This window comes from Stegodyphus dumicola, chromosome 3 (genome assembly GCF_044657685.1).
Source record: "Stegodyphus dumicola isolate Sdum_Otavi_A_Nest chromosome 3, ASM4465768v1".
NCBI lineage: Eukaryota > Metazoa > Arthropoda > Arachnida > Araneae > Eresidae > Stegodyphus > Stegodyphus dumicola.
In genome coordinates, this window is record NC_140770.1 from 72,593,685 (window position 1) to 72,621,291 (window position 27,607).

General features: G+C 31.7%; 1 protein-coding gene across 7 annotated transcripts in view; it reads left to right on the plus strand.

The window, feature by feature from the left end:
• Nucleotides 1-8,192: 8,192 nt before the first annotated feature.
• The window catches only part of LOC118180806 (latrophilin Cirl-like), a 256,199-nt gene continuing 236,784 nt past the window's right edge, over nucleotides 8,193-27,607 (plus strand). For 4 of the 7 annotated variants that reach the window (XM_085812995.1, XM_085812997.1, XM_085812994.1 and 1 more), the window contains exon 1: nucleotides 8,195-9,048. The gene's annotated coding sequence lies outside the window, so the exon portion shown is untranslated. Of the gene's footprint in view, nucleotides 9,049-27,607 lie in introns of all 7 variants that reach the window. The other 3 variants (XR_015040224.1, XM_085812999.1, XM_085812998.1) reach the window with 2 other exon arrangements.

Sequence of the window (27,607 nt, forward strand, 5' to 3'; positions counted from 1 at the left end):
CTTTATACTTTGAATTCTATTTCATAATGACAATTTCCAATGTTTAATTTTTACAAATAATATAGAACTCAAATGCATAAACACGAGGGGACGGTTACTCGAGTTTTTTCGGATTTCTCTAGAGAAATTGCTTTTCGCTCAAAATTGAATTGGCTAAAATGCTTCATAGGAATAAGTTCTTCGAGTATCAGCATTGGTTCATAATCCCTTTTATTCGCGGAAATATTTGGCCTGACAAGAATTGCCGGTTTGGCTTAACCTTATTACTCGAGTAAAGACGAAACACCTTCGTATTTACGTATTTATTTATTAATTATTGTTCGTTGAATGGGAGTTGGTTTGTTCCCCTTGAAAAGTCAACTAATTTCCTATCAATGACAATGATTACATGCTTCTAATTTAATTTAATTTTTCCTTTTACAATTGAAATTTTGCTCTTCCTAATTATTTAATTCCAGTCCCCGTTAAAACATTATTAACATATTACTTTCAAGTTACTTCAAAACATCTTTCAAAATATAACTTACCAGTATGGATTCACTCTTTTAAAATAATTCTACTTTAATTAAACTTAGGAGATAATATAATCAATTAATCAATATTGTTTAGGAAATAAATTATTATTAACTTACTTTGCAGCAATTGCGCAAGTAGTAGTAACTTGTTTTCGTACTAAATGAATTTAAGATCATACAACATTATATATATATATATATATATATATAATAATTTATTTCCTAAACAGTATTGATTAATTGATTATATTATCTCCTAAGTTTAATTAAAGTAGAATTATTTTAAAAGTGTGCATCCATACTGGTAAGTTATATTTTGAAAGATGTTTTGAAGTAATTTGAAAGCAAAATGTTAATAATGTTTTAACGGGGACTGGAGTTAAATCATCACGAAGAATAATATTTCAATTGTAAAAGGAAAAATTAAAACATGTAATCATTGTCATTGATCGGAAATTAGTTGACTTTTCAAGGGGAACAAACCAACTCCCGTTCAATGAACAATAATTGATAAAAATACGTAAATACGAAAGTGTTTCGTCTTTACTCGAGTTATAAGTTAAAGCCAAACTGGCAATTCTAGTCAGGCCAAATATTTACGGGAATAGTAGGAATTATGAACCAATGCTGATACTCAAAGAACTTATTCTCATGAAGCATTTTAGTCAATTCAATTTGGAGTAAACATCAATTACTGTAGAGAAATCCTGTAAAACTCGAGTAACCGTCCCCGACACTTTCATCTTTATGCATTTGAGTACTATATTCTTTGTAGAAATTAAACATTGGAAATTGTCATTATGAAATCGAATTCAAAGTAAAGTTGAAATAAACATAGAAGATTATAAAAAAGATAAATAATGCAAACTTTGTAAAAACAAATCAAAGAAAATATAAAAATAATATAGAAAACGATATAAATAAGATCAGTGAATGTACATGAAGATATAAAGGCCAGAAAGGTATTAAGTAACTTACATTCTTTCTAGTGGGGGAGTGTTCTCTTCGTGTCTGACTCAGAAGTGTAGGGTGTCCGAAAAATATATATAATCACCTTTTAAATTGTGGCCACCAAATATTATCACCCTGTATTATATTTAAAGAAATTAAATAATGAAGAATCTGCATGAATGCATGTGCGTTTCTCACAATGTGAAAAAAGATGGTACCTAGAGCCATCAAATTTTGAATAACGTAACCCTCCACCTGAGCATGGGCTCCTGGCCACCCGAATTTTGAATTTCGAATTTGTTTAATATCTATTTCATATTCTGTAAAACTTTAACGAATTTTGGATTAACAAACTCAAGGATTTCAAAGCTAGCAATGACAACACTGCACGAAAAAAGCATCCTTATTTCCAGCGCGCGAGACTGTCTATCGGAAATTCTAAACATGTGCTCTTTTTAAATATTATGTGATATTGCTGTTGAATTTAATTTTATGTTTAAGTGCAAAGAACCTGATAATTAATAAATAAAGGTAACACGCAAAACATTGACAAAACTCTCCTTTGGGCGTAATATAAAATCTGAAAGCTTTCAGACTTTTTATATATTTTTAATTAAAAATTCTAGTTAAGAGTGAAAATAAATTTTTATTTATATGTTTCAGATGTTAGACTGATATTATTTTAGCAGAGCATTTTAAAGGCAAAAACAGGATGTTTTATTCTAAGTGGTAGGATGTTACATTATCAAAAATTATTATTACAACAGTTAATAATAATGAAAACAAACTTCTTAAAAACGCTAAATTGCTGTAGAGTGTTGAATATAATAAAGGGGGAAAATGAGATAAGATGTCAAAAATACATAAATATAAAATAAAAAGAATAATGAGAATAATATATATAAAATTTTAATCTAAATAACGTTAAATCAAGTTATTCTACTACTTGCGCAATTGCTGCAAAGTTTTTTTTTTTTTTTTTTCTTTTTTCTTTTTTTTTTTTTAAGTTTAAAGGGACAATTTGCTCAGAAGCACTATTAATTTCGTTTTGCGTTGACTCACTATACAAGCGTTGTTTCACTTTTCAAATTGTTGCCACCAAACATTATCGCCCTGTATTATATTTGAAGAAATTAAATAATGAAGAACTTGCTTAAATGTATGTACCTTTGTCTCATTGTGATAAAAGAACGGTACTTAGTTGAATAACATTTGTTTGAATAGCGTAATTCTCCTGCGAATACGGGCATCTGGAAGCCCAAATTTGAAATTTGGAATTTGCTTTATTATCGATTTCATATTTTGTAAAACTTTAACGAATTTTTGATTAAAAACTCAAGAACTTCAAAACGAAGCAATGGTAAAGCTGTAGAGAAAAAACATTTTTATCTCCAGCGAGTGAGACGGTGTATGGGAAATTCTAAAGATATGCTCAATTTAAAATTATTTTACGATATTGCTGTTGAACTGAATTTTATGGTTTAAGTGCGAAGAATATGATATTTAGTAAATAAAGGTAACACAAATGTTAAAAAACGCCCCTTTGGACTTAATTTAAAATTTGAAACCTTTCAGATTTTCTTTTTTTTTTATTTCTATTTTATATATATATTTTTATATTATTTTTATATTTTCTTTGAATTGTTTTTACAAAGTTTGCATTATTTATCTTTTTTATAATCTTCTATGTTTATTTCAACGGTTACTCGAGTTTTACAGGATTTCTCTACAGTAATTGATTTTTACTCCAAATTGAATTGACTAAAATGCTTCATGAGAATAAGTTCTTTGAGTATCAGCATTGGTTCATAATTTCTACTATTCGCGGAAATATTTGGCCTGACTAGAATTGCCGGTTTGGCTTTAACTTATAACTCGAGTAAAGACGAAACACTTTCGTATCTCCTATTTTTTATCAATTATTGTTCATTGAACGGGAATTGGTTTGTTCCGCTTGAAAAGTCAACTAATTTCCGATCAATGACAATGATTACATGTTTTAATTTTTCCTTTTACAATTGAAATATTATTCTTTGTGATGATTTAACTCCAGTCCCCGTTAAAACATTATTAACATTTTGCTTTCAAATTACTTCAAAACATCTTTCAAAATATAACTTACCAGTATGGATGCACACTTTTAAAATAATTCTACTTTAATTAAACTTAGGAGATAATATAATCAATTAATCAATACTGTTTAGGAAATAAATTATATATATATATATATATAAATTAATTTCGGATTGCAAGCCAAATCTCAAGAAAGATTTAGAATTAAAAAATTTTTTAAATTTAAAAATACATAAATAGATTTAAAATAATTCATTCCTTTTCTCAAATAAAAATTATACCTATTATTTCTAACAAGTGAAGATACCTCTTTACTGTTGAATTAAATTAAAACTCAGATCAAGAGAAATTTTAATTTAAAATGCTCTGGTGCTCGTTTGTGCATTTCTTTTCCGCATGTAAAACTATATAAAAAGGAAAAACACAAAACTTCTTTTTAAAATAGATACATTACCTTTTGAATATAAGAAAATACGGTATTTAGTTGCATATTTTCCCAATTTGCCTATTAATCTTATACTAGGTGTTATGCTATTTCTGAAGAGGCGGTTTAAAATGATAAATAAAGCACGTGAAAAAACACACGTAAAGACACACTACTGTTATTATATTACATATTTTTAAAGGACTTAACAATTTTAATAATATCCTTTTTACTTGCACAGAATACTTTTTCATTTGTGAATACATTTTACATTGTTACCATAAATCAAAAATTTCTAAATCGTATGCTGAAAAACTACAGGAAAAAGTACGCGAAGTAGAAGAAATATGCGAGTAAAACAGTAAAATAAAAATAAAGAAAACTGCAGCCGTAAAAGTTACGTTTAATTACCTAAATAAAAATGTGATATTAAATCTTATTAAACTACAAAATTTTAACATCAGCATTTTTATTTTGTATGCAGACGAAAGAAAAAATACGCTCGGAAATTTTGTTATCGTTTATATTATCGGTACCAGAAATGTGTTTCATTTTCCCCGCTTTTGATGTAATTGTTTTAGAAAACGTTTAAGAAGTACAGATAAAAGAAATTTTTAAATGAGGCATTTTGTTGCTCTAGTGAACAAGGCACTTTTTTAATGTCGAAAACAATTAAAATATTTTTATGCATCTTGGAGTGACAATAACGTATTATCGTATTTCTGATTTTGGTAATTGGTAATACTAATTGATAACAGGCACTGGTAATGTATTTAATTGGTAACATTTGATTTAACACTGGTAACTTTTAATTGGTAACAGACGAAACTTTATCACTAATTCAAAGGAAATCTTACAGCTAATGATAATAATTTACATTAAGTTCTCTTATAGGATTTCGCTTCGACTGATTTCAGCTGTTGTTAAAATGTTCTTAATTTTGAATTGAAGTATACGAAGAAGCTAAAAGAGAAAAAAATCATTGATTTTATTGTTGCTTCAAGCAATCAGTAATAAACGGACGCTAAAAATGAACAAGTGAATGGTATTCAGTATTTGTGTTGCTGAAAATCATTATCTTTCAGTCAACATCTTTAGCTGCTTTCTGCGTAAGTATAAACTCTTTGTTGTCGCGTATTTAATGAAATTACTGGATATTTTTTGTCTAATATAGCATGAAATCATAGCATGGAAGTCACAATAAGCACTTTCAGAACTTCGCGTGACTTCTGCACACATAACTGCATTTGTCGCCGTGGTGTCTAAAAGACTTTAGATTCTAACTGCACACTAATGATTCAGTTTAATAGATAGAACGTTTGTGTGATGTATTCCGTAATGTTAGAGTATTAAGCTGCATGAGAATCACGTACTGTTTCTTTCCTAGGCACAAAAAATAATGATATAAACTAAAAAGATAAAGCAATTAAAGTGTTTTTCTTTGTTATAGAATGTACACATTTTGCATTAAGAAGGAATTACATTTAGAATGCATTTTCGCTGGCTTTTGAGCACGAATATATTTTCGATTAGAGAAGATAAGATATGTACTTCGTTGTATGCGTTAGAATTGCGTGCATTGCATTATATATCATTATTAGTTTTTGTTTTTGTTTATAAACAAAAACTAAAACTGCATACAGTACAGCCTCACAAATATGGATTAACAATGATTAACCAAAGTTTAGGTATGAACTAATTATAATAGACTACAAAGTTGGTGTGAAATCATTAAACAGGTATATATATCCCTACTTTCTTTTATAGCTAATATTATATAATCCTGGAAACATGCTTGTAATTCATGCCACTTTTCTGAAGTATTTTAATATGATGTAATTTCAGCAACTTTAGGGGTAATCGAGTTTTCGCGAATTTTAGAGGATTCATTCCATTTTTCATTTACTAGATTTTTTAGATATTTTCACGAATGAGAAGTAAACCTGCTAATTTCGGATTTTTTCTTACCGCCTTTTAATTTCTGTTAGAGTTGTTGATTATTTTTACACTGAAATAGATTTTATGCTACTTTCAGCTAGAATTCCTGCAAAAATATGCTACAAAATAATCCTTCTTCAAGATTCAAATTAGAAAATAGAACTTTCAATCACATTAGGAGATCACGTTAGGAGATGTGATTGAAAATAGAACTTTCAATCACATCTCCTAACTCGCGATAAACTGTTTTTCCGAAGTTCCATAACAGTCAGTTGCTCTGTCATTTTTTCGACAAGCAATCTGAATGATCTGTTTCTAAAAACATAACTTCTCAATGGAGGAAAGCTACATATCGGTATTATACTACTTAAAACACAGCATTCAGTTAAATAACAATATTGATTTAAAATAACACTAATTACTTTTCGGGAATTTGATCAATTTACAAATATAAATTTCAGTTAAACAAATATCAAGATATTTAATATTTAGCTTTAGATGTTGTTTAATTTAGTGGTATGATTTTGGTACCACTAAATTAAACAACATCTAAAGCTAAACATTAAATTAGCGTTCACCGCGAAATTTTTAGTGTGAATTTTAGGTAGTGAAAGCTTTGCAGATTTTCCCTACTTGCCTAGCAAAATTCTCCCCCCTCCCTCTTTCCTGCAAAAACATTACTACCCTTCTTATATTCATATTCTTTCATCAGCACTAGCATTCCATGATGTTGTCTTGTTCATGTATTTTATGAAAGAATGTTTGCCAGAGCTTCAAGAAGGTTGGATTTCCATTTCCACCCCAATTTTGAATTGACAGGCGGCGAATTTCAGAGAATTATCTTTATTACTATCATTATCATTACTACTGTTTGTGGACTTCACACTGAATGCATCTTGATGTCTTCATATGATAGAGTGAGTAAAACACATAGTTACTCAGTGCATATGTATAAACAGTTCACGTGCATATTTCTAATTATTTTACGACTGAAAATTTATTTTGGTGGTCATTGCTTCTCATGAGCGCCCTAGTTAGTTTTTACGATATTTTAAAGCCATAAATATTGTACTAAATTGTGTAAAAATGTGTTAATCACATTTTTCAGTTTCTTATATTTTTTTCTCAGATTTGGAATGGATGTTATTTTAACCTACAAATTTACTTACAAACAAAAGCTAAATAGAAATAAATGTTATATAATAATAGTTTGAAATTATCAGTGATTTAAAATTAGTCACAGAAACCACTTTAGTTTGGTGTAGATTTTGAAAAAACCTTCGTATATTTCGAGGATGGTCATGTGCATAAGAAGGAGGGGAGGGGGATATTTTCCTGTAAATTGCTCCTGAAGAAGAAGAGGGATGTGTTCATGAACTCTTTCGAAACTGATTGCATTTAATTTAAAACCTATATGAAACTAAAACTGCTTCTTGGTATAATTATAAATATCATATTGTCGTGTTTTCTTCCAATTTGAACTTGAATCTTTGTTTTATTCCAGATACATTCTTTAATATCAGGTAAACAAATAATACTACGCGGCCCGCTACGTAAACCCACTTTCTTGAGTAAAGAATTCGTGACCTTCTTGTATAAAGTAGCTATCCCCTATCGATGTAGATTACATAATTACAAAATAATGAATTCGGGGGGGGGAAACGAAATTAAAAATTTACCTCTCTTAATTCTAGCCATCAAAAGATTTGATATTTAAATAATACCATTTTTTTTTTTATTTTTTATTTTTTTTTTTTAAATTTTGACAGTAAAATTACTTGGGATTTTTACATAAGTTACGTTTTCCCGGTACTGTAATCTGTTTTTTATCGGTTTGAAACTAGACAGCTTATTATTTAAATTTTGTGTGATTAACTATATCACTTGACGGATATAAATCTTACTATAGCGCATTGGAATGCAAGCAATTTTTAGCTGTTTAGGTGATCGTGCTTTATAATTCGCCTGTATATTTCCTAAATTCATAAATTTTATGTTTAAAATTAGCTGTTTATCCAAATTTTTTAAATTGCGATTGAAAAACTGATACATTTACTTTTTAAAATCATTTTAATGCAATTGTTTTTAATCTCAGTAATCTGGCTTTTTATGCAAATTGAAATTTAGACTAGGCAGAATACAATCTCTGAACAGGACCGCCGCTTGGTGGCGACGAGTGCAGGCATGCTTTCTGACGTCACAGCTTCGCGTCATGAAGTGGAATTTTTCTATCTCTTCTCCACGCCCCCTTTTTTCTCCCCCTGCCGCTGGGCCGCCGTCCACATCAAAGCCGGCCTTCTCTCAGAACGCCGAGGTGCCTCGACCAAGCGAGAGGTGAAAGATCCGTCGTCTTCTGCTGCGGAAAAAATAAAACAAAAAATAATCGCCGCTTGGACGTCGACTGCGAAAGTTGAGTCAACCACCTCGGGAGGCAAAGTGTGCTTTTCGGCGTTTGTTAGGAAAAAAAAATGTCCCTTAAATTTTGGGTTTTGTGACGGATTATGTGCAAATGAAATGTTGGAGGCAAAGGATATTTGTAGAATACCGTTATGGAATGTTTGAAGACGTTGCAAACAATCGCGCTGTTCGCTTATGGTCGGTGTTTGGATTAATAATCTAGTAATATGTTTTCTAAATATCGATATTTTACTTAACTATTATCGTAATCTTTGTAGAGTAGTCTTCTACGGCCTATGCTAGTTGGAATAGTAATGAGATTTATCTTCAACTTTTGCCTGGTGTTTTGCTATTTCGTAATTTAGTCGAGTCTTTCACCAAGAACTCTGTAATTGTCATTGTTAAAAGAAATCGACTTCTTGGACGATTTCGGACATATTTTTGCTATGGCAGAACTCTTAGGCTTCTAACTATATGTATATATAACTGCTCTTATATAGCTATATACTCGTAGTAGACCGAAGTGTTGTGAATTTTTCTTGTCAACTTTTGCTATTTGTGTATGTACAGCGTAACTTTAAACCGCGAGCTTTTTCAACAAAGGATTTTCTATTCCCTATGGATGTTTCGTGAAAATTTTTGAACTCCTCATCTTTTGTGATATTTCAAGATTATACGTAACATTTCATATTCTCCGTTTGGGACTCTACTGGGTTCTGATTTAAAAACCCATCTGCTGGAAAAAAAAAGGTAAGACTTTTTTAATTTTTAAAGCTAAAATTTCAATGGAATCAAATGTTTTTATTTCTTGCTATCGAGAACTACATTAAAAAAAAAAAAAAAAAAAAAATCTGATCTCGCGGATCTTTTTTCGAAATCTAATTTCAGTGCGCGCATGTAACTGCGTTATATTTTAGAATACAGTATAAAAGTATTTATGCTTAGAAAATGTCACTAAAACATGGAAAACTGGTTTTAGGGATAGGAAGTTTGAAAAGTCGGAAGAATTTCGGACAAATTTAATGTGTTAGGTTATGTTTGATTATATGATTCAGTTAGAGTATCTTCGACGTAGAATCTTATTGATTTTAGCTTTTAAAGACGTTGATGATATTAAACAAGCATAATGCATTGTTTGAAACAAATTTAGAAGATGCGTAATGCTTCTATTTTTCGTTTTTCCGCAGTTGGAAGAATTCTTTCCTGACGGGATTCTCGCGCTCTGAGAAAATTAGCTGTGCGAAATAGAGGTCGTTAAAATTTTGCTGCTTTTTGGATTTCGCATTCATTTGTGGCTTGTATAATTTCGGCATTTATTCTGAGATATTTAGAAGTGTCATAGACGAAACATTTAGAAGTGGCTTAGACTGCAAAGCCCGTACTTGTATTCTTTTCGAATTCAACCACCTTAAAGTATTGTTTGGATACGTGAAACCATAGCGTTATTGTTTATAAAATTTTCAGAGTAAGCTAATAAGGTGGCGAATGACGTCGTCTTTTTTTTTGTTTCAGTAGAAAAAGATTCTTGATGAAATCATCGAATTTTGTGAAGAGGCTGTAAATCCATGAGTGATTTTGTTCCCGCCAGTGCTATGAGGACGTAGTTTTTAGTGAAACAGTTTTGAGATTTATCTTCGAATTCAGTAGCTTTTTATTCACTAATACGGTAATAACATTAACTATCGCATTATAATTCTGTTGGACGCAGGTATTGGCGATTTCGAGTTTTATTGCACCGTGCAATATTTGTAGTGGGGTCTTCGTAAATTTCCCGTAATAGTAGTTTCATTTCTTCCGTGGTCGCTATAGTGTAATGCACAGTTTAAGCGATTATCCTTAACTTTGACAGCATTAGTTCCTGCTGCTGTGATTAAATTCCAAATTTTTATCAAATAATAATAATAATTTTTGTTGTTTTTTTTGCGTGCAAAATATGTTGTTTGAAGCTACATTACAAAGAACTTGTTTTATAATTACTTAACGGTAGCGTATGAGTAGTAACATGGGTCTCCCAAAAAAAATTTCTTTTTTTTTTTCCCCGGGGGACATCAAATGGTGGATTTTCCAAATACAGCCACTTTATAGACTTAGTTAAGAGTTGTTAATAAAATGCTACTTTAGATATGGAGAAAGACTTGCTTTGTAATATAAATACTATTTGGTGTTTTAAAATAGGTATTATATTATTCATTTCGATTGAATAAACGCAGTTGAGTTTTTTACTCGTGTTTCTTACAGTTAACGGAAAGCCTGCATTTCGCAGTTCATCGATTACTAAACGAAAAGTTTAACGACGACGTTAAAACAGTTGTTAAACTAAAAGATTTTTTGTGCAATTGCCATTTTCGGAAATGGGAAGAAAACTTTTATTTTATTTTCACATTATTATTATTATTATTATTATTATAAAGACAAACGTGAAAGCGGCATTAAGAAGAGGGACGAGATGCATAAAGCTTTTTTTCTAAATGAATGTCAGGCAGCGATACAGTGTTGCCAAATGTTAACATTTAAGTAGGTGCTTTTCCTTCAGCGTTAGTTTGGAATTAAAGAGCTTCGTTTAGATGCGTAAGTAGTTCAAAAACTGTTCTTGTCCGATATTATTTTTTAAAAATTCTTTAAAATAATTTCTCTCTTCATAACCACATTTATAATAGAAACTGTTTAAATAATTTAATGTTGTATAGTGCTCAGAATTATTTTAAGCATATTATGCTTTCGGCTGAAATTCTTAGAGATGAGTTTATCGAAAAACATCAGTCTGGTCTCGAACGTGAAATATTGTGAAAAATGTTAACTGCTTCCCTTTTATTCAAAGAATTTTGTTCCATTTTCTTGAAAATATTCTACACGGTATATGAAATGCAATAAATTTTTTTGCTATCATTTTAACCGATCCTCCTGGAGAAATATTCTTGAATTGAAAGTTCTCCTACAAAATGTTTTTCGCGCCGTGAAACGAAATATATTCAGACAATAGCTTATACTATATGTTTCTTTTCCCTTTTCACTAACAGGCAAGCCGTTTTTATCAGACTTTTCATTTCTGCCATGTAAATATTTCCTTTTTTTTATGACAGGAAAACGATAACATGTATTCTGCAGGTAAAAAGCAAAACAAAGGGGAAAAGGTGCGAGTTTTTCTTCATTGGTTTTGTTCTTAGCATTTTCTCAGTTGTTTCTGTTTATTTACAGCTTACCGAAATTTCTGCGAAATAGAAACTGCCATTAATTATGTAATTTATCTAAATTTGTGGATCCACTTTCAGAGTTGATAAATATGCGTGATTTCTTCAGTTATACATTTGGGTATGTTTAATTGATTCATTTCATTAAAGGTCTATAGGTAATTCTAGCTATTATTTTGTTGAAAGTTATGAAAAGTGTGCCCGCTGCACCTTCAGTTTCACCATTCTATTCTTTTGACCGTATACATTTGTAACTAGCATCCATATATTTGACGTATAATCTGCGTTTTCTTTTTCTTTTTATTCTAATATGACTCAAAGCTAAAAAATATGTAATCTGCATCTAAAAGTATAATGTGTGGGGGAAAAAATTCGATCTTCCTGTCCTCTAAGACTAGGCTGTCATACATATTACAGTAAAAGCAAAAAAAATCGGGATTCTCGTATTCTTATAAGTTATTATAAAAAAAGTGAGGATTCCACCCATGATTTTATCCAAATTTAAAAAACTTCCAATTTTTTTTTATACTCAAAGTAGGTTTTCTGGACTAAAGGGTAAGAGTCTTGAATTGTAGTATAATTTTCACCTCCTCGTATTTTTCGATGATTAGGAAGCTTTCTTGAAAAGATGACGTAGTTTTGTTCTCATTTTCTTTGGCTATGGATTTTAAATTTCTGTTTAAAATGTTTTGATATTTTTCGCTTAGTGTCCCCTGTGTTTTTAATGGTGGTTTTATCCTATCAATAAAACATACTTGTAGTTTGTGTTAGCTTCCGTTTATCCCGATTACGATATTTTATGCTTGAAGAAATAAAGCGTCTTTATAAGATATCCGTAGCAGTAATTTAAATAATAATGTGTGCTTTCCTATTAGAATTATGATTTAACTGAAAGCAAGAATGTAATGTAATATAGCGGAATATTTTTGCTCCTGGAAAAGGAGGTATCCGTTTCAGATTCCCTAAAAATGTACTTATTTCTAAACTCATTGTAAAGTTGAAAATCTAGCTTAATTTTAGTTTGCGTGAAAGATTAAAACTCGCGTAAAACGGCTGTAATGTGTAAACGTTATGTACTTGCTGATTGTGTTTGCTATTACATCGATAATATTGGAATTAATATTGGATCACTGGCATTTTTGATATCTCTTCGCATGAAATGAGTCATGAGTATGTAGGAAGCTCTCATACTTTCCTTTATGCAGATATAACTATAATGCACTTTACTGTAATAAAAATGTTCCAGTTCTCAGCCTACATAAAAAAACGGCGAATGAAAAGAACAACAACATGTTGAAGGTAAATGCGTAGATAGTTTGCTTAGCCTTATAAATAAAATAACACATTACGATGCGATCTTTATATGTCTAATAAGTTATACGTAAATAATGTCAGATTAGAAATGAGGAGGTTCGCCTTCCTTCCCTGTGCTGCGCGCCACAAAATGGCGTGAAAGCACAGAAAAACTTTGAATTTTTTTTTTTTTTTTTTTGAAAACTAGGTCTTGAATTAGAAAAAAATCAGTTAAGAGAACTGTTTATGATTATAATGCTGTCTTTGTTAATAAATATCTATCTGTTGAAAAGAATAAACGCTTTATTCCGAAATTCCGATCACATTCAGTTCACAGTGTCGATCAAAAAAAATTCGCGAATCCTGTAAATTTATTGAAAACCGCAATTCAAGGAAAAGTAGTTAAAAGAAATTTGATATCAGTGAAACTCTTCGGCGATTTTTATTTATTGAATGTTACAAACACTTAACGTTGCATCTGGGACTTATCGATTATAATTGCTTTCTTAGTTGCTGTATTTGTCGATAAAACGTTATTTGTCGGATGCTTTGAAGAGTAAAGGGTCTGTCATTGATTTTGCTTCAGCGAACGGCCGGTTATTTACTTTTGTTTCGTTAGAATCTAGGATTTCCAATTATCTCGTGTAGAAAGGTAAACGGCATTATATTTCTCGAGGATTGATCTCTTTAAAACTCTTTTCTTTTGTTATAAATGGTTAGTATAATATTTGGAGCCGCTTATATGTAAAATTGAAAATTTTTAAGCGTTTAAAAAAAGGGCAGCGCTCAAGTGAGTTTCTTTAATTGCTGTAGTCTCATGTAAACACCCGTGTTAAAAAATTCAAGTGAATGTTGATCCCAGTTGTTGTAAGTAATGTTGATAAATATAACTGAACTGTTAAGTTCACAGCATTTCTAAACATTTTAAGTGTTGGAGATATGACTTTCTCATTAGTAGAAACCTGCAGTCGTTATCTTTGGCAGCGTAACTAATCTTGTTTTTGGAACTGTTTCAGTTATATCTGAAGATATTAGTATTTACTGTTAGAAGAAAAATAGACTGATTTGAAAGCATATCTTCAGAAATAGAAACTCGGAAGATTTCGCATCACAACTCGTAAGGCCTCTCGACATATCAATGTGTCGCGAAGCATTATGGGAAGAGATATTATGTTAGCATAATGTAGATTAAATTCAGAAAGTCACGATTTAATCTAGAAAGCTCCCTTTCGGCAAAAGGAATGAAAGGAAATACTATAAAGAGCCAGAAGAACAGATAGGCTATTAAATGTATTTTATCGTAAAATCAGAGGTTCATGCAATGAAGAATGGGCAGGGTTATTTAATTTAGACATGTTTTTATGGTTTCATTGGTCCACTACAACGGACTTCACTGCTCCACTATGGTACTTCATTGGTCTGTATTGTAGTACATTAATACTTTATTGCGAGAACGAAATATAAAATCCTTGTGTCTTCCGGCCCTCAACGTTTTTAGGGTCTGCTTTTGGAGACCGAAATCGCACAGTAAGCTAAACAGATTTCACAACGCAAATGGCTTTCGCAAAAAAATGTTTCAAAGAGAGAGCGGGATTGAGAGTATTATCGGATTTTCCGATGAAGATATAAGTATAGATATTTTCTCAAGAAAGCTTTGATACCTCTTTAAAAATATATTACGCCCAAGAGGCCGTTTTTTTCATGTACAAACACATACACGTTTCGAGATCCAGACTTGGACGCTGGAGATAAAAATGTTTTATTCCGTACAGTGTTGCCTCTTCTCGCTTTGAAATCGTTGAGTTTTTTTTTAATCAAAAATTATTTAAAGTTTTACAGACTAAGAAATAGACAATAAAACAAATTCGAAATTCCAAGTTCGGGCTTCTAGGTGCTCATATTCGGGTGGAGAGCTACGTTTTGATGGTTCTAGGTACCGTTGCTTTTTCGCAGTGCGAGAAATATAGATACGTTTATGCAGATTCTTCATTATTTAATTTCTTTAAATGTAATACAGGGCAATAATATTTGGTGGCAACAATTTGAAAAGCGATTCAGACTTACACAATGATTCAACGCAAAATCCCGTTTTGAAGCTAATAGCCCATCTTGGCTAACGCCATTTGGGCTAAAAACGAGTTTTACAAAATCGTATTTTTAATTATGACGTAGTAGCGTTTTTATTTGGGTATTCGAATTCCGGAAGATTTCAACAAGCTTATATTACATAGTTTCAGTTTATTTATATAGAATGTAATAATGCACTGTTAGTTCTCTGTGCCTTGATCTCCACAGCATACTTTTCTATGGTACACTTTAGCAAAGGGAACGTGATAATTATGAGGCAGTTCCGATTACAAAGGAGAAACCACGGAATGTATTTACTTACTCCACAATAATTCTGTCTCACAAAATTATTTCAGTTGACTGAAAACGATAATTGCATTTACTGAGCGCATATAATGAAACATTACATCGGTAGTTGAATGAAATTTTTGGTTTGGCCTAAGATGTAGATATAGCATAACATGCTAAAGCAGTGGGTTCGTTTGTGTAGGTAAAGCAGCTACAAAATTAGAAGCATTCAGTTAAAATCTTACAGCTCCGGTTTTGGTACAGGTTATCACAGTTGCTGTAAATTCGTACACTTCAAAAATAATATCGTAAGATGTTATGGGCAACTTGCAGATAAATTAACTAAGAAGTAATACTTCGATTGTCTGGGCATCCATATAAAATATTTATGCAAATGTAAAGCGATGGTTACAGAGCTTCTTACCTAATCATCAGGAATCAAAATATAACTGTAGGATAGCTGCCCCCAGAATTCAAAATCCAGTTCATTTTCGATTAGAATTCTTAATGTAGTTTCATGTCCTAGAAAGGAGACTTCATTTAACTGATGTTAGAATGCAAATTCTATTGTAGCTGACATTTGTCCTTAAAAGCACCTCCGACTAACCATCGACAATGAACTTGGGAGGTAACGGTTGTCGCTTCTACTTCGCAAACACTTTCTCAATTGAGAACCCTATCTAATCAATGTGGCCAGTATCGATTCCATTATTGCCTCATTGCCGTCTGAATAGTAAACCTTTTCCTAGTTGAAAATGTTCAGCTCTCCGAAGTAATTAAACAATAGATAAGCGTAGCGTTTTCCTTTAACGGATGTTGCTAATAGAAAAGCAAAAGTTAAAATACTTTAAATATCCAAATCTGTCTTAAAGTCATTTTCGTTGTCGTTGTGGTGTTTAAAATATTTCTAAATGTACACGTCCTTTTTCTGTGTGTTTAGAATTTAATAATTCTCTCTCTATATATATACTATATACATGTTTGTGTGTGTGTGTGCTCTGTGCCCATCAGCGGTAAAACGCTAAACATGATTAGTTCAATGCGGTTTCAAACTCTGGCGATTGGAGGGGGGCTGATGCATGGGAGTTTTCGTGGTTTTTTGTGTATGTAAGGTGAATATTAATCATTTTCCCTTAAAATTCCCTCCACGCATCTTTTATGTAGATGATTCTCGAGTGCCTTGTGGTATCTAAATAATCCAGTTCAATGCAGTCTGTCTACCTTGTGGGTATTTTACCTCTTATATTTTCTAGCATGTGATTTAGAAACTTCTTATGCCTGCTAAAGACGTAATATGTTGTGCATGCATTGCAAAGTTCATTGTGTAAGTATAAAGGATATTAAAATAAATATTTTTTGCTGATATTTCTTTGAAATTCAGAATATTATTGTACGTCCTTTCTAGTGCTGTGTTGTACGTTACATATGCCTTCTTGTAGAAAGGTTCATAACCACGTAATTTTACCCTATTTAAAAGGTAAAATTATTTGCTTTATAAAACAACATAAATATATTTTTTTTAAACTTATTCCAGATGTATTTACTTTCATGTAAATGCGCCATTCGTGATCAACTGCTTGCGTTTGTCTAGCAATATAAAATCTAACCCTCGCATGACATTTATTACATATTTAAAGACATTTTAAGACAAATAAATTTTTTTTCTAAAATCCAAATATTTTAATAACCAATCTTAATAATGAGATAATATGTTTTTCTACCAACTGTAAGTCATACATGTATGAGTCAAGTTGACAGAATCTCAAACAGCACGTTCTTTTTTTCTTTTTTATTGTTGTACTGCTGTGTGCTGTTGTAATTACATTCTGCGCTATAAAAAATATTCGATTTTTTTTTATATCTGTTTCAATCTGGCAGATCTCACCAGGGCCACCTTCGTGGAGAACTCTCTCAGTAAAAATGGCGTCATTTTATATTATGAAGGAGGAAACCATGAAAACACCTATGCAGTTAGCCGGAATTCGAAGTCAAAACGAACCTTGTACACGATCAGCATTTCACTCAAGTGATAATGATTTGTGCAGAGTGCAGAGCACGAAATTCGCTTAGGGAAAACACTAACACCTCCTTCGACATATTTTAAAAACGTTATTTTCTATTATTAAAAAAAACACCGTGAGGAAAAAATTACGATTTTTCTTTAACGGAATATGCATACGAAGCCTAGCTTTTTCTTAAGCTCAAAAAATGCGTTAACTGTCTCGCAATTAATGAAATCTGAAAGTTTTGTATTTAAGCAATGGCAACACTTTCCGTGTTGCGAATGGAGCAAAGTTTATCAGCTGAAAACCGATTTCATCAAAAATGTTTGATTCAGTGTAGTTAGTGATTCGCAACGAAATATCAGTCAGATTTTGTATTTTAGCCCTGTACATTCGGGTAATTAATAAATTGCTTGATATTCTTAAGTGCGACTTGTTGTTAAGAAGCATTTATAGACTGATGTTACTAAATGATTTCTGTTACTATAAATGGAATGAAATTTTTCCTTACGAAGACAATGGTGAGGGGAGTGGAAGGGAGAGGTCGATCGCCGTCAAGAGATTTTTTTCTCGTTCAGTGATGGATTACAGTTTGTTCTGCAAGTTCATTAATTGATAAGGTTTTATCTCTTACCTTCCCCTCTTCCTTACGAAATTTCGAAGAAATGGGCTAAGTTTTAAAAACAAAATATCGTTTAGATTGCCTTTTAATTTAGAGACATTTAATAAATTAAATTTACAGACACTAATTGGGTACTAAGTTTTTATAGAGTAGCTTTTCATTTTAAAATAACGATGTCATTTTTTTGGTCATTCTTTTGTGCATGTTTTTTTAATCGTCTAATTCTGAATTTAGTAATTGCACTACCGGGCAGAAGAATTAAAAAAATTAGGATTTCTTTATTTCGAAATTAACGTAGTGCAGCACAGATGTTGCGTAATTAAATTTAAATTTGTATTTAGCGTAATATTTTTGATAATAAACATTTGAATTTATTGATCTTATGTGATGCCTAATAAGCAGTTCAGTTTCTATGTTGCAGCGAGTTTCGATTTTATACAAATATGAAAAAAAGGCATGTGCACAAATAACTCTTTTCGATTTTAAATAAACAAAAATGTGTCATTTTTCACCTGGAACTCGCATTAGGAAGCGAATTAAAATTAATCCAGATTTCTTTTTGATGTTCTAACTATATATGTGAATTAAAAAAGAAATTTTTTTATCCGTTTTTTTCTGCTGAATTCTGTATCAAAAGATCGCAAGGTATTAAATATATATATATCATGAAAAGAACGGTTTGTTGAGACCGTTTCTCTTATTTCTTTACTTTTCTTGTCCCCGAATGTTCAATAAAAGGAAATCAGAGTCTTAGTTTAGATTATTGAAGAAGATTCAGTTATTGTTTTATTGGAAATATAATTTTTATTATCCTTTTATCTCCTTCTCGTGGATCTTATTTATTTTAAAGATTTTTCTCTAGATTTTATTTTCTCCACTATATTAACGGTTTTTCAAAACATCTTATTCCTCAACTTAGTATGTTTTGTATATTTGTACAGTATCTCGTGTATGAATGCTTAGTACATTTTGTATGTTTGTACAGTATGCCGTATATGAAAGCTTTGTGACTATTTCCGTCATATGTTTGGAAATTTTTTATACGAAACTTGAGCTGAATAAATTATAAAACTTCATTTCAGAAACGTCTAAATCGAGTTTTTAGTATGTTTTTTGCCGATTCATTTTTTAAATAAATTATATATGAAAATAAAGAATTTATATAGTGTTACATTCTAGAGATCGTTACACAAAGTCTCTATAGCTAGTTTGTGGGACAAATATTTTTTTTTTTGGGGGGGGGAAGAGCGGTTAATTCAAAAAATCAGATTATAAATTTCTGTATTAAAAAAAATTGAGTAGTAACAAGCCAAAAAATTTTGTACCGAGTTATAAAATATACTGCGTTAGAAGCACTGTTTATTAGTTGTATCGACACCTCAAATGATGATAAAAAGTCGTAATTTTAATATATTGCATGCATATATAAATGCATTCTAAATCACGTCATATACAATAAAACGGGCTTCAAATTACATTAATACGTAAACAGAATTATCATTTCCATAAAAACTCTCAGCAAGATGTATTTTAAATGATAACATCTAATGATGATACACTTAGATATGTTATTTTAAAAGTTAAATAAATACTAAATCATAAGAAGTGCGTTTATTGTTTTTAAATATTTTAGTTTGTTAATCAATAACAGCTTGATTAAATTTGGAAGATAAATTATAGAGCTTATGTTTTGCCGAATGGTAACATTTTTCACAGTCGACTAAAATACTGCAATATACAGTAACATGAATTTTTTTAATCATACTTCACATAATCCAGTTACGCGATGATTATTTCACATCACAGTTAACAGTTTGTATATTTGCATAAAATATATGCATTATGATTATAGTAAGAAATTATAACACGGTGTTGTTAACTAACTATATGTAGTAATAAATATATGTATGTTATTGATATATTAAAGAACTCTGGTATTTTAGCACAGATTTGCCAGAAATCCTGAAAAACATGGCAAAACACGTAAGGTCATTTGATACTTGCCCGAAGCTCTCACGATTTTCCATAATTGCGGTGATTTTTTTCCCTGGAGTTAATTTCCCAGCAATTTTCTTAACATTTGGAAAGAGCGTCGTCTTAAGACGGTGGGGTTGCTATCGTCTGCCGACGTCAAGTCGTTACCGTGAGGGGAAACTGGCTTACTTCCTTCGTCGGCACAAAATCCTTGTAGTTCTAGCACCTTTATACGAATGCTTATGAAGTGTAATAGTATGTTTTATGCTAAGTGTGGCTAGGCATTTCCGAAAGCAGTCTTGGATTAGACTGAGTGATTACAGAAACATAGCCTATACATAATTTAGGTTACCAGAAATCCTTGATTGTGCGGTATTGTCTCGGGTTCGGTTAATAATCGACCCTATAGCCAGGCAGGAGATACAGTGAAACTTCTCACTAGAAGCAGCTCCTATGGACAACGACCTCTGAAACTCATCAGAATTTCGAAGAACATAATGAACATCCATTTTGGACACCATGTCCTGTAATAAGGCTACCATACCCACTGAAAGAGTGGGAGGGGAATAGTAGTAGTCTAAAGCCGTGATTCATCGTGAAGTTTATTATAATTTCTTAAGGACGAGAAAAGAAATAGCACTAGAAACTAAATTTTGGTTTCTAAAGACATTTTTGTGGAATTCTTGTGATCGAGAAGAATTCTTTTTAAAGAAGTTTATGGATATGTATTGTATGTTTTGTACGTGGAAAAATGGAAAAAACAATAAGTCAACTGAATTAAATTTAAATGGATCATTTTGGAAAGTGTGATAAGATCCTAGGATGTGGAAAAGAGAAAGTAAATAATTTACTGAAGTAGGTAAAAGTAGTGAAGGAGATTTGATAAATTATTCAGCGAAATAATATTTTTAAAATGGAGCGTAACAGCGGGGAGAGGGGTAAGTAATGGGTTGAGAATAAAATCAAAATTGACATGGAAAGAAAAGAGGCCTTCTCCCCCTTTTTCAGAGAAATGGTTTTATCTTAATATTTAAATCTGTAAAATTAATAACTGAAATATGTTTGTATTTAAGTGTTTTTAAAAATATTTCATCACTTGATTAAAACTAATTTTTTTTTTCCGTCAAGTAGGAATTAGTAAAAATTTCTATCAGGTATTAAAATAAAATAATAAATAAATATAATAATAATCTAATAAAATACAAAATTTCTGTCAAGAATTTTTTTAGGGGAAAGAAAGACAAAAATGGTACATTTAGTTATTTATAAAATTGTTGATTTGGTTCGGATAAGCGTTAGAAAAGTTGTTCAACTCGGACATAATGCATTTTATATTAAACAACTAAAAAATCGTATTCCTATCAAATTTGATAACACACGATAACAAACAATCAGAAACTTGAAAAGAAATTTTTTTTTAAGTAATAGTTATCTACGCTGTGTGTATTTTCTTTTAAATAGTCTTTCTTCATTTTCCATGGTTAACTGAAGTTATTTTTACTCAGTTCGCCGCTATTACGATTATATTATGCAGAGTAGTTATCAAACAGAGCATCGCTTATAACTTCAGTTCTTTATGGTCCCTCTTTTAGTAATTATAATGGGGAATTATACTGCTGTTTCAATATTATTAGTTCTAATAAGCGTTACTTAGTCAGTTATTAATTTTATACATATGAATGAATATGATTATAAATAACAACAGTTTCAATTAAAATGAAATTTTGTTGTCCATTTTCCATCAGTTTCAGTTTATCTGCAGACCAGTATTCAACTATTACAGCTGTTCTTAAATACGACATTTCATTGTTTGTTTGTAACCCCATAACTTCTTCCCAAAAATGTCATTCCAACCCTAGTAAGCTGTTTTTCTTATTCCACATCCTGTTATTATTTCCATATATTTTTAATAGTTAATTTTTAGTTAAGGCAACTTTCCATCCACTCTTCGTTTTACCCACGCTTTCCTGCCAGAATGTTAATTTGTTAGCCCTCGTTTATTCAAATTAAAGGAGAAAGAAATGTTAAGCGAAGGTTTCGGAATGTGTTTTTAGAGCGTATTTTGCCTTCTTGAAGGCCACATAATTAATCTGACTTAATAGCGATTTGATTCTGTGGCGTTGAGTGCTTCTAGCCATTAACCTTGTTCCACCGGCTTCTAGGAGGCAGAGCCTCTGTGCGTTAAAATTATCATGTGAGCCGTTAGGCTAGTTTAATTACATTTTAAGTTCAGCATTACTTGTTTAAGTTAAGCCAGAAGTGTTGTCTTTTGTAAGCCCGTCTGTGGGACCGTCTGTGCAATTATATGTGATTGAATAAAGGGCCATTTACACCCTTCTTCTTTGTTATCTTAAGACCTGAAGATAATCCCTCTATAGTCCTTCTAGAGCTCGTTAGTTGATGATACCAGAGAATACGAAACTCTGTAACTTGCACATAATTCAAATTTATTGTCATTTTTTAAGCGTGAACCTCAGGTGAAGTAAAAATAGCTTGAAAATTCTGTCATAAATTTATTCTTACTGACGGCACTAATTCCATAAAAAATTTCGTGCAATATTCGCTTATGAGATACATTTCTGTTCGCACAGCCAATAGAATTGTCGTTATCTTAATTGGACAAGGCACTAGCAAAATTTACCTTGACTGTTTAATGAATTGTGGTGAAGCCTGCACTGAAATTCGAGATCGAAACTGGACCGCTCAGTTCATATTATATTGGAGGAGGCTGGAGAAGATGTATTTGGCAGTTAATGAGAATAAAATCATGTTTTGTTGCAAATACATAAATTCAGCAGCCAGAATTGTCTGTTTCCACTGATGGCACCATCCATCATGATTCACGGTTTTGATATGTAATTAATCCTTTTGTCATCTATCGAGGTTCGTTGTTTTGATGTGTAGTCCATCCGAGTGTAACTTCATTCATTCTTGATAATATCACTAGATGTTGCATAAGCTGAAATGCAAGTCTGTTGCCCGAAACGTTTGCTCAGCGTTTGATGTATCAGTGACGATTCTTGTGTTTCATTGTTACATTTTAAAATGCGTTAATAGTTTTCTAAAATTAGAAGATGTAAAACACCGTAGGAAGGCTGTAGGAATGATGGGGAAGGGGGGAGGAAGAAGTAGTAGTAATAAAAGAAAAAGAAATATGTTGTTGTTATTGTTGTGACTTATCTCACTTATCTGACAGTAACTTCAGAAGAAGCCCACTACATTCATTGTGGTAAGAAATGCAAGATTGTGCCTGTCATTGGCAAGAGCCTTGGGCACCATACAGGTGACAGTCCGACTTGCACCATACAGTGATCATACGGTGCATACTTGAGCATACAGTGCATTCTCATACTTAAGCATCATACAGTGCCCAATTCCGCTCCCAATTTTGTAGGAGGCGAGAGCCCTGGAGGTACGGGTCTGAGGTCTTCCACCCCTCTTCCCCTACCACGACTTCTCGAGAGGACTTATGACTAGTCGCATATTTTGAATTCCCCGAGCCGCGCAGACACTGTACATTTATAAACAACCATGCCTTCTTCGGGATTCGAGTTGGGCGGCGATAAAAATATTATTGGTAAATGTTAAAATAAATTAAATTTACGTAAGAATTAAATGGAGTATTAAACTGGGAAGGAGTACATTAATAATAAATTAAAAAACTTAAAAAATCTTAAAATTAAATGAAATAATAAACCAAACGAAGAAGTGTAAATTAAACTGTTAATTGTAACAAAATGTGCATGACGATAAAACAAATGTGAATGTTTTGGACAGTACTTTTCGTTACTATATAAAATTATTTCTTTATTTTCTCTTCTAATCCACTTAAAACTTTCTTGATCAGACAGTTTCAGCCCATAAAAATTTCTCTTCTTGAAGGGATCGCATGGGAGGTTTTCTTTCTTAGTTGTTGATATGTTTCCAGGTACTTTCCTGTTTCCTGGGAAGGAGGCGCACATTCTGTAGTACCAGTATCGGATTTATAAACTCATAAAGAAAACGTTGCATATTCTGCAACGAAGAACGGAGGTCGAGTTATTTGAGGCTCCGATTGAAAATACCATTTCGCTCGAAAACTAAGAAATACTACGACGGGATGCGGCTGAATTTAAACCCCTTTTATAATGAAAATGTAAACCAAGTTATTGATAAGCGGAAAGTACAATAAATGCAGCTATCCAAACAGAAACAGGGCATGCATTAAAATATGTTTCGTACAAAAGACATTCTGAGATTCGCAGATTTCGTTACAAATGTTTATTGTATCTTTTCAAAACTCTAGAATTTATCATGTGATTATTTACTATATGATAGATCGATTAGAAAATAATGGTTAAGTCTTAAAGGCTTATGGATTTGACTTTTAATTGCCCTAATTTGTTGCTATATATACGACATTTCGCTATCCTATTTAAATACGATATTTTGATTGTTTATAATTGATATAGATGTTGTGTTCTGTTATATAGGTGAAGAGGAAAAGTAATATTCATATTACTTCATCTCACTGTGTATCGAAAGTTCCAGATATTCATGTCTAACTATTCTTCTCCTTGTTCAATCAAATTACTACCAAATTTCCTCGAAGTGATACGTATTCTGATGCTGAAATATTATAATTTTAACTTCTTGCGAATGACAACAACAAACTTAAATATATTCATTTTAAACGCGGTATTTCCAGTCCACTTAATATAATACTACGCAATTTTGAAATTAGTAATCGTAGCGGAAATCGGAATTAGCAGCAGTGCAGTCTTCAACGAGTTTAAGGGTATTGTCCCTAATTGTGCAACAATAGAGAAATTGAATAATGTTGAAATATTAAACTAGATACTTGAATGAAATAATGAGCGTAGAATATCGTGAATAAAGCCTATTCAGAAATTCCTTGTTTAGATATGGAATACTCGGCATGTTTTCGTCATTATGTTATCATGGAAATTTCGCGATATGATTAGCAATTATGATGAAAAATCAGACATGCGCTACAGTGATCGTTTATGTGCTGTTGGATAGGAAAGTGTAGTGAATAATTTTCATCATTAGTAGAAGTAGTTGGTTTATCGTTTGGCGTTATATTTTACTGCGATTTTTTAAAATCTAAAGAGTATAGTATAGAGCAGGAATATATTAATTGCTGATTGAACATTTGTTTAGCAAAAAACTGCTAAGCTAAACTCTTCACTCTGCTAAGCATTTTGAGGGGGTATTAATAAGGCTTTTAATCGATTAATCGTTTTCATAAAAGGAAACGTATGATACTTTTATTCTTTCATCAAATGATTTTCATTTTGCTATATAAGAATTCAAAATAAGTGTATTGTATATTGTATTTATCCGTATATAGGAAGTTGTTATCGTGGGTTTCATGAATTAATTCATTTTACTAAGCTTAAAATATCAGTGTGATGGTACAGATCATGCGTTAAGCTCTAAGATTGTTCTTTCAAATCTTGATTAGATCCACTTGAGGTCATTTTTATTTTGGATGTAGTCGAGCCAATGCAGTGCCGAATTTCTTTATAGTATCGACGATTCAAAGGAGAGACAAAAAAGGTATCTCGAATTTTCTAAGGAATGCTTTTCAAATTTCAATTTCTTTGTACATTATGGCTGTTATTTCAGTTATTACTTTAACACCGTACACCAACAAAAATTTCATTCTTGTAATGATTTTAAGGACTAAAGCTTTATCGGAACTCCAGTTCACATCTTCAAACCATCATTATTTCCACAGGTCATTCAATTAAGCGTCGTTCTGTTATCTCTTCAGCAAAGCCAAAAAGTCCATGGGATTTTTCATTTCCCATTCTATCCCAAATTCTCTTCCCACCCATCTTTTTTTTTTTTTTTTTTTTTTCCCTATCCTTTCCACTTATGCAAATGAGGAGCTGGAAAATTTGAACAGTGAAACAAGCGTCACAGACATACATTTTTTTTTTCTTTTAATTTTGTCTTGGCTCCAGTGAAGTCGTAATGGTAATCCTAGAAATATCGTTAAATCCTTACGTAAATCCTCAAACCTTTTTACTCGTATCTATTCCTTCTAATACCAAAGCTGTGTTCCCGTACGAATAATGGGGAAAGGACATGTTCGTCTTTTCCCCTTTCTTCCCATTTTGGTAGCTTAAGTTCGATGTCTAAGGAAAGGAGGGAAAGAGAGAAGAATGGTTCTGTCGTACAGCTCATTGAATTTCAAGCGGTCACTCCTTTACCATGGATTACTGAGGGAAAAAAAAGAGAGAAATATGAGCCGGATAAATCGGACTTCTGAAATACTTAGTTGTTGGCCATGTTTACTATAAAAGTACTATCTCTTTCATCACCAATATACACTGCAGTTTTACGTGAAAATCAGCCTAAAGATATATACCGAAGTGGTCCATAATCCCAAAAAAGGAGCTACCTTCGTGTCAGTTGTTTTAATATGAATATTAATCATAAAAGTTGTATTTCTGAAATTCGTATTATCTCGTTGTGGTTATATGGAAATGATTAAAAAAATTGAAAAAAATTGGGAATATCTGTTTGGCATATTGTGATCACCGTATTTTTACGATAGTAAGAGGTTCATGTTTTCACGATAATCATCATATTCTCACTGTAATGTTTAATATGCAGTGGTATATTAGCTTCTAAATGCTGGACGTAGTTTTCATTTTTTGCTGAAATAAACTTCTTATCTTTTACTTCTAAAATGTATATCAGCAATGCTCTGGACGCCCGCTGATTTATGGAGATGCCATGAAATATTGTTGTATTTTCATAGTGATACTCAGTTCACTTGCGTTTTAGGATCGGGGCATTCTGTGATAAAAATAACACGTACTGCAATGAAATAAGGTTCACCCGGCTTACTAATTGCGATTCGCATAGTTAATGATGTTGATTGTACAAAATCTTGCTAATTTTTGGAATCTTTTACAGAAACTATTCTCCTGGATTTGAAATAAGTGTTTCATTTATTTTTAAATTAGCAAACCTAAGTGCATCAGCTGCGGTTTTTTAACTGTTAGAGCGCGGTGAACGGAAGATGCTGTATTATCTCACAATCATTAATCCATGTTATTCTATACTAACAATCCTTCTTATCTTGTATTCGTAATCACAGGTATCTGTAAATACCATTGTTGCTTTCAAGGATTATTTTTCTGAGGAATGTTTAGGTCTCAACTTCTGATGCAACAAAGCTAGTTAGTTATGTCAGTCTTTCACCTTCTGACGTTGTGGCTTTTGTAACATTGCAAGATTTATTATTTGTATGAAGACGGTGCTGATAGCTTAGAAATCTTTTGTACTGTAATATTGTGTCGTTGTCATTATTGGGTTAAAGTATTTTAATGATACGTAAGTAATCATAGCTGTGTGAGATCTTAGTAACTTTTACTATATTTAATTGTATGTTTATGCCTGTATCTTTCACTGTCATCGTATGCGCAGCAGTGTTGCAATATTTGGGCAAGTTAATGTCTCTTGTTGTCGTCAGTTAGTGTGTAATACCATGTATATTCTTATCTATGTGTCCTTCACTATCAGGTTTGTAAAGGACGTTGCTAAGTGCCAAGTCAAGTTAACGTCCTGTGGTATCTAATGTAGTACTAAGTTGTACCATATATTTCGTTTTATCAATTCAAGGCGTATTCTTGTCTTTGTTTACAAAAGAACTGACATCTCGAACATTGTAAGGAACCTGATAAACCCTTAATCCGATTTGGAATTGTACACAACTTGATAACCACCTCCGGCTCATCAGTAATGCTTATATTTTTAAAACCTATTTAATTTTGCCGATAATATTTTGCAATCTATCATTGTAATCATTGTAACTGTTGGCGACATGTATTATTTGAACCTGCAGTTTTTAAATC